The sequence below is a fragment of the Primulina tabacum genome, chromosome 11 (genome assembly GCF_025594145.1).
Source record: "Primulina tabacum isolate GXHZ01 chromosome 11, ASM2559414v2, whole genome shotgun sequence".
NCBI lineage: Eukaryota > Viridiplantae > Streptophyta > Magnoliopsida > Lamiales > Gesneriaceae > Primulina > Primulina tabacum.
In genome coordinates, this window is record NC_134560.1 from 31,792,325 (window position 1) to 31,800,513 (window position 8,189).

Genomic DNA, 8,189 nt, shown 5'->3' on the forward strand with positions numbered 1-8,189 from the left:
ATTATTTATACTTTTCAGCCAGCCTGCTGCTTTTTCTCCGCTCTCGTTGCCAAAGAATTTTGGAGGACGTAATTCTTGGAACTGAGAAATTATTAACTGCATTCCTCCAACTTTCTGTGTCAGCTGTTCCACTTCTTGCTCAATCGCTACCTGTCTAGCTTCAGGTCTTTCAGGTCGAGGAGATTCTTGGTTCACTTCTTCTTCAACATTTTGAGCGACTTGTCCTCGAGGTCGACCACGTCTACCTCTAATGATATCTGCAAGTCCTCGAACATTTTGCGCCTCAGATTCTTGCGCTATTTTTTTTCCTTTTCTACCTCTTCCTCCAGGTGTCATTCAACAAGACATGAGGATTAAATCCACAGGCAGATAACAGGTAAAAGAAAAGTTATAGTCAATTTCTAAACTACATACCATGTCTAATCATCTAGTCGTTCTAACGCAGGTAAATTCAAGCAAATCACACCAAATAATTCAAATAAGAGCAAATAGTCAAACACATGCACAATCATGTTATTTGTGTCTAGACTCAAGTGCCCTAGACTCTAATTCGAGCATATCCCAGTTACGCTCTAATACCAAATGTGGGGGCCCGTGCTCCTGATTAATATTTAATGATCAAATAACCAGGATTTATTAATGTAAACAGCGAAAGCGATTAAAATTTTCCATTTTTGGCCTACAGAAATTTCGGCATGACCTATTCGTAAATAGGACATCCCCAAAAAAAAATCAAAACATCACAATAATAGTTATATACTCGAAATAAAGTCATAACATCAATTCACAACCTATAGCCACACTGGTCAGGACTAAACACATATAGAGCCGGCAAGGCTCGTTCACACAACTATTATTTCAAAACATCGTAAAAATAACAGTACAGCTACACGGGGCATCTCCCCGATAAATGTATGACTCCATAATATAGTATATATATATATGGGAACTCTCAACCATGACTCGATGATTGGGAATCACTACCTAACGCTCCACCAGACGCGTCAAATCCTCCTGGATAACCTGCTATGGCATCAAAAACAACCACAACATAAAAAGAAACGAGGGGTCGGGCCCCAGTACGACGAACCAGTAATATTACGACAAATATAACTGATATGAAATAAAATCAAGTAAAATGCGATGCAATGCAATGTAATGCAATGCGTGAAAGGTAACAACCGATAACGGATACCAAACGGAGTCCAAATGAATCGCATCAACAACAGTAACAGTGCCCACCCGTGTCAGGAACGTAACAACGCAACATCAAGTCGCCACTCATCCACGCACGTAGCATCGAGGATACGGGAGCTACCCGCTCAGCCCTCATGCAAGTCATCAGGAGTGCTAATCATACCCACCCGCTCCATCGATGACGCAACAACTCGATAGATCAATATCAATATCAATAGCAATCAAAGGAGTCAAGGCTCGAAATGCTATGCACCAATAGTATCAACTCAAATAAATGCATGAATGCAATCACGTATTCACAGAAGCACATAAGGCACGCCACAACTCATTACAAAGTACTTAACGTTATTTTACATCATATAGACGTCATAATAAAACAGTTCATGCGTACCTCAACTGAATACTTAATTTACCACTGAAATTTTTTAAGGATTTGTCAAAGAATCCAATCATGTGGCAAATAATACATTTCATATCAAATTCTATTTATTTTTTCAATATTTGATAATTTGGCCTAAAATTTCAAAAATCCATAATTTAGGCTTTACAATTTCTAAAACTCAACTCATAGTCAAATATAGCGACTTATTTAACTTAAATCTCTCAATACCGGACAACTTGAAATTTCGAAAATTCAATCATATCGAATCTGAAATTTTCGATATTTACTAGGAATTTCTAAAATTTTCATTTTCTATTTCTAATGCTATAAACGCATCTCAATAACAATTTAACATTTCAAAAACATAAATTCTCAAATAATTAAATCTGAATTTTCGAATTTGATCTAAATAAATTCCGAAAATCCGTAAAATACCTCTAATTAGCTCCAATATTGCACCTACAATCAATAATACAATATATATTAATTGTTGGAGCTTAATTGAATTAAAATACCCAAAATTCGAAACCCTAAAATCTGAATTATACCTCTAAAAGTTTCGAATCTTGTTCTAAGTTTCGAATTCAAGCTTCAAACAACCTAAATCAAGGTTTCCTCCTGATTTTCCGACGAAAACAGGCGGCGGTCTCCGACGAGTTTTCAGAAGTCACGATTTTTCCTAGCAAAAAGGGTATCACTGGATAGCCCTTGTCGAGAGGATTCCAAATATGTACTTACTTGAATTTTTGGATGATCGAAACGGCCACAAGAGACGGATGAATTTTCGAGAAGGAGAAAGAATTGAAGAAGCTTTCGGTAATATGCATACGGGAGAGAGAATAGAAGATTCATGATTTTCTTTTTTTTTTTAATTTAATTATTACTAAATGGGCTGGGCTTGGTAAATTATTTGGGCTTGGGGAAATGGGTTCTCACAGAATGCTTTCATCAGTGTAACCGAATTCTGGTTGACATCTCCAGATCCATGGAATTCCAAATTCCATAAAAAATAGACATTAAGTCTTGCCGTCAATCCAATGTTCTGAAAAATAATTTTTAATAATTGGGGAAACATTTAACCAAGTATTCATTGGTTTTATAAAAACCTCTGGCATAATCTTTGCTGATGGACCAAATATTTTTCACCATGTTAAAACCAATTAGAAATTGGATGATAGAAAACATTTTAACAGATTTTTAAAAACCAGGTATGCGTTCGTTTTTAATTTTCATAAAATAGAGTTTTATTAAAACTCAACATAATCCCCAAAATTGAATTTAAAACTCATTTGATGGCTTTGAGAATAAAACTCTTATTTAACTAATGGAGATATATCTCATTCTTCAATAGATATAATCTTTTTGATAATGAACTTTGAAAAGTTATAATTTCCTTTCTACTGAGTATTACTATAAAAGTGAGTTATTTCGACACTTTTTGTTAATAATATAAGATTTTCATAAAATCCTCTTTGTTTATAAGAACCATCTACATATGATGTATTAGTCAGATATCTTTCCATGGTAGTCCATGGAGTTTTTTTCCATTGGATATCTTTTTCTTTTATGAGAAGAATTAAATATTTATATTTTGTCTCTCTATAAAGAGCTGAATCACCTTCATCATCTTTAATGATATTAGCATATGATGCTTGAGACTGAGAATCTGTATTATTTCTCTGTTTTTGTTTCAAGAATTCTAGAAATTCATTGTATAACTCATTTTGCTCAGTATTACTGACTGATGAACTATATATGTTCTGAGTTATTAGCTTTTGTTTACCATGCTGGACAATAATGTTATCCCTACCACCTCTTCCTCTACCTCAAGAGCTCATATCTGTAAATAAGATCATTAAGATAAATATTCACGAGTTAAAAAATCTTGTAGGTGATTATCTTCACCTTTTTATAAATGATATCAAAATCAAAAGGGGCTAAATAAGCCTGCCATCTGGCAAACATTTGTTTAGAAACATCATTTTTAAAATCTTTCATAAACATAAATTTTGCGGATTTGCAATCAGTTTTAATAATAAACTTTTGATTATATAAATAATTTTGAAATTTTAAAATGCATCTCACAATAGCCAAAATTTCTTTTGCTACTGTGGAGTAATTTTTCTGGGCATTATTTCATTTCCCATAATAAAATCTAATAAGATATTCCTGTTTTGTTTGAGGATCTATCTGTTTTAAAATTCCACCACAACCTATATCAGAAGCATCTGTTTCAACAATTTTATCCCATTAGAGATTAGCAAGCATAAGACAAGGGAGATTTTAACTTTCTCTTTAATATTTTTGACTGCTATAGTATGTTTTTCAGACAAAGGTAAATGATTTTTCTTTAATCTGTCATATAAAATGGCAGAATCCTTAGTAAGATCTTTAATATAAGGAGAAATATAATTTAAGCTTCCTAAAAATATTTGTAACTGAGTTCTATCAATTATAATCTCAGAAAATTTTGAATCAAATTCAATACTTCTTTGTATAGGAATTATTTTTCCTTTTTCAATCATATGACAAAGAAATCTAATATTACTTTGAAACAAAATCATTTTAGATTTTGATATTACAAGACCATTTTGAATAACAATATTTTTAAACATATCTAAATGTTTAAAATGTGTTTCAATATCATTAGAAAATACTAGAATATCATCTATATAAACAATTATAATATTTCTATAAGAATAAAAAATATCATTCATAATTTGTTGAAATTCTGAAGGGGCATTTTTTAATCCAAATGACATTACAGTCCATTCATAATGTCCTATTGGAACATAAAAGCAGTTTTATATCTATCATATTCTTTTATTTGAATCTGTCAAAATCCTGATTTTAAATCAAAATTTGAAAATATAATAGCATTTACAAGTCTATCTGATAAATCTTTTTTATTAGGAATATGATGCCTAATCCATTTTAAAACCTTATTAAGGGGTTTGTAGTTTATTACTAATATAGGAATACCTCTTTCCTGCTCAGAATGTTTATTAACATAAAAAACAGTACATAACCAAGATGATTGGGAAGATGTTATCAAACATTTTTCTAATAAAGAACGAATTTCATTCTTACATAATTCTAAATATCCAGAATTCATTTGACAAGGACGAGCCTTGGTAGGAATATTTTTCTCTTCGAAATTTTCTTCATATGGAAGAGAAATAATTTGCTTCTTTCTATTTCAGAAAGCATTGGGAAGATCATTACAAATTTCTAATGAAAATTAATTATAAATAAATTTAATATTTTCCTGTAATTTAGGATTTTTTTAATGTATCTTCTATAGTTAAAATTTTTATCTCTTTTTTTAAAGAATTAATTTGAAAAATTTTCCTTCCTATCTTTTCTTGTAATTCTTTAAGAATTCTATGAACATGTTTAGTTATAAACTGAAAAGAAATAGGGTTACCTTGAAAAGTTCCTATAATACCTGTTTCATCAACATAGGTTAAAGGATAAATTTGATAAATAAAAGGAAGTCCAAGTATAAGTTGACTAGTAATATCTTTTGCTAATAAGAAACTGGTTTGAATACAATTTTTATCTTTACAAATATATGCTTTTGGTAATTTATAATTTATTTCTAAGGGTTCTCTTCCCACATGAGAAAGAGAATGAGTTGTTTTATGAAATTATTTTGTAGCGATTAATCCTTCATGTATTACATTTAAATCTGCACCACTATCAATCATAGCTATAAAATTTTTCTTATAAGAATTTTTAATTAATAGAGTAATATTGGTATACCATTTTTGAGATATAATCATGCTTAAAACAGATAAATGTTTTTGATTTGGATCAGGAAATGAAATATCTTGAGTATTATCAAAACTTTCAGAATTATAAATTGAATTATTATTATTATTTTCAATAGTTGAAATACGATAATTTAAACTATTATTATTGTGTTGTAAAATTTTACTTGCTCTTTAAGATTATCTATTTCTTTAACTAAATCATGTTTAGTAACTTGTTTGTTTTTACTATATTTTTGTTGTAGAAGATTTTTTTACTTCTTTTCATGGAATAAGCTTGTTCTTGTTTAACAAGAATATTATTGCTACTAGTTGAAGCATTATTTTTCATTTGATCTTAATTGTGGATTTTAATATTGATCCTTAATCATTTTAAAAAATTATAAAATATCATTATTTGTTAAAACATTTATATTTAAATCTTGAAATTGAGACATAAGTTTATAAAAATCATCATTTTTATCATTATTATCATCTATATGATTTATACAAGGTTTTCCTTATATACAGTTATTACATTCTTCCAGATCTGAAGTATCTAATTCATTATCTAGAATTTCTTCCGATTCAAATGATTCTGATAATAATCAGTCTTTGCTTTATATCAAAATTGGTAAGGTGTATTAAATAACTTTGTACAACATTAATGGTGCACATAGCTGTTAGTATCTCAGAATAATCAGTCATTGCGGTGATGCCAAAACCTAGATGTTAGTATCGAAGAATAAGAAAGCAGATAGCAAATAAGATAATCGATAAACAAACAAACAGTAAAACAGAGTTCAAAAGAATTTAATCATCAGTTCCAATGTATCTGAACATTGCTTCCTCAACATGAGGATCTTGGTTTCTGAAGGAGGATTCTGCATGATGTCCTCCAGATCTGCCTTCTTCTCTGCCTTCTGCTTCCCCCCTTTTTGGCATCATTGGCTTGAACAAGAGTGAGTAAGTCATCCACTCGGCCAATAAGAGTGAGAATGCCATTTTTAATCATCTCCAGAAATGGTTCCTGATTCGAAACTCGTTCATTTAGATCAAGAATAGATTGAGATTGAGACTCAATCTTGGCATCAATAGTTACAAGTTTTGAGTCCAAGGCTTCTACTTTGGTGGAGACTGATTGAATAGCCGAATCATAATCAGAGACAGTTTTAATGATGTCAGATTGATCAAGCAAGATGTTGGAGTGACTTGAGACAACATTTTGTCTGAAAAGGCTAGTTTCGACATGCAGTTAGGCCAATGATTCTGCCATGCGAGTGACTTCTTTTGAGATGCGGTCACGGAAGAACTATGTGGCACTAACCTCACTATCACGTTCAAAAGACAACTGTTTAACAATTTCTGACAGATTATCAAGATTTCTCCTCAGAATATCTATCTCGAATTCAAGATCAAACGTTGTTTCTGCTGGGGACGATGTCCTTTCGAGCATACGCTGTCTGTTTTTTGCGAGACGATTGTTGTGAGCAGGAGAATTAGAAAGAGGGATAATCAAAGCAGTAGAAGGAGCATCTTCTGGTTGAGCAGTAGAAGGAGCAGTAGCTTGTTCTGCAGAAGTGCCTCCAACAGTAGTTGGTTCAGGAGCTGCACTCTCATCTGGTTGGGCAACTTCCGTGGCTTCCAGTTGCTCAGTGGCTGGAATAGATTCAGATTGAACATTCAAAATAGCTTCCATTTCCGCTTGATGTTCAGCAAAGAATACCTCCAGATTCGGCAGTGATTGAAATGGGGCAGCATCTGATTCTTCCATGGGTTGGTCTGCTGGTCGAGCTTCTGGTTGGACCACATCATCATCCTGATGTTCTTCTGGTGCAGTAGAGACAGTAAGAGAAATAGATTGAATGACTTCATCAACTGAAGCCAATTCTCGAACAGAGAGAAGTGATGAAGATTGAGTAGGCTGCTTCTGGGATGCAGGAGTACTGGAAACCTTAGCTTCTGAGGGAGTTATAGTCCTTTCCTCAACTGGCTCATTCTGAATAAATTCTGGGATGAAGCCTACTTGATACTGTACAGGCTCTCCAAAGGCCTGTTCTTGAGCAAGAAGTTGCTCATTCATCAATTTCATTCTATCGGTCAAAATTTGGATGACATTCTGATCCTGAGCAGCAGTAAGAATCATAGAGTCAAAATTAGACTTAAGAGTCTTTAAAGCAGATTCCAGCTTCTGACACTTCAGCTGTTCAAGAATGTAGCTTCGTCTGCTCATTGCCGCAATCACATTTTTGGTCTTGGCAGAGTCAAAGACCTTCTTCTCATTTTTCACCATTATCGCATAAACACCTGGTTTTTTCAAATAAGTGATTGGGTGGAGAATTCTGATTTTCAGCCAATCATCAAAGAAAGTCATGTCTTCACTGGCAGATTTTTCAATCTCCTCCAAGTGAAGATCAATAGCAGTGAGAACAGATGACTTGGCGCCAAGAGATTGTGGTTCTGCAACAAGTTTACCCTTGCCTTTATTTGAAGATGATGCAGACAGTACAGATATAAAGGCAGAATACCCTGCAGTAGATTCTCGAATAACGACTCCGACGAGGGTCTGAAAGTCGGAATAGAAGTAGAGGTGGTGGCAGTAGATGTGACTGCTGATTTGGAGACTGAGACAGATTCTGGTTGGGATGAGGTGGCTTCTGGAAACACTTGTATCAAAGGGACAATGTCTAAATCAGCAACAACTGCTGTTTTCTTGAGGCGGAGAACTGATCGAGGTTTCTTCTTGCTGGGGGTGGCAAGGAGTGATGCTTTGATTGGAGCAGCAGACTCCTCAGATATTGTTTTATCCGAATCAGTGGAGACAACCACTCTTTTTCTCTTGATTTTCTTTTGAGGCA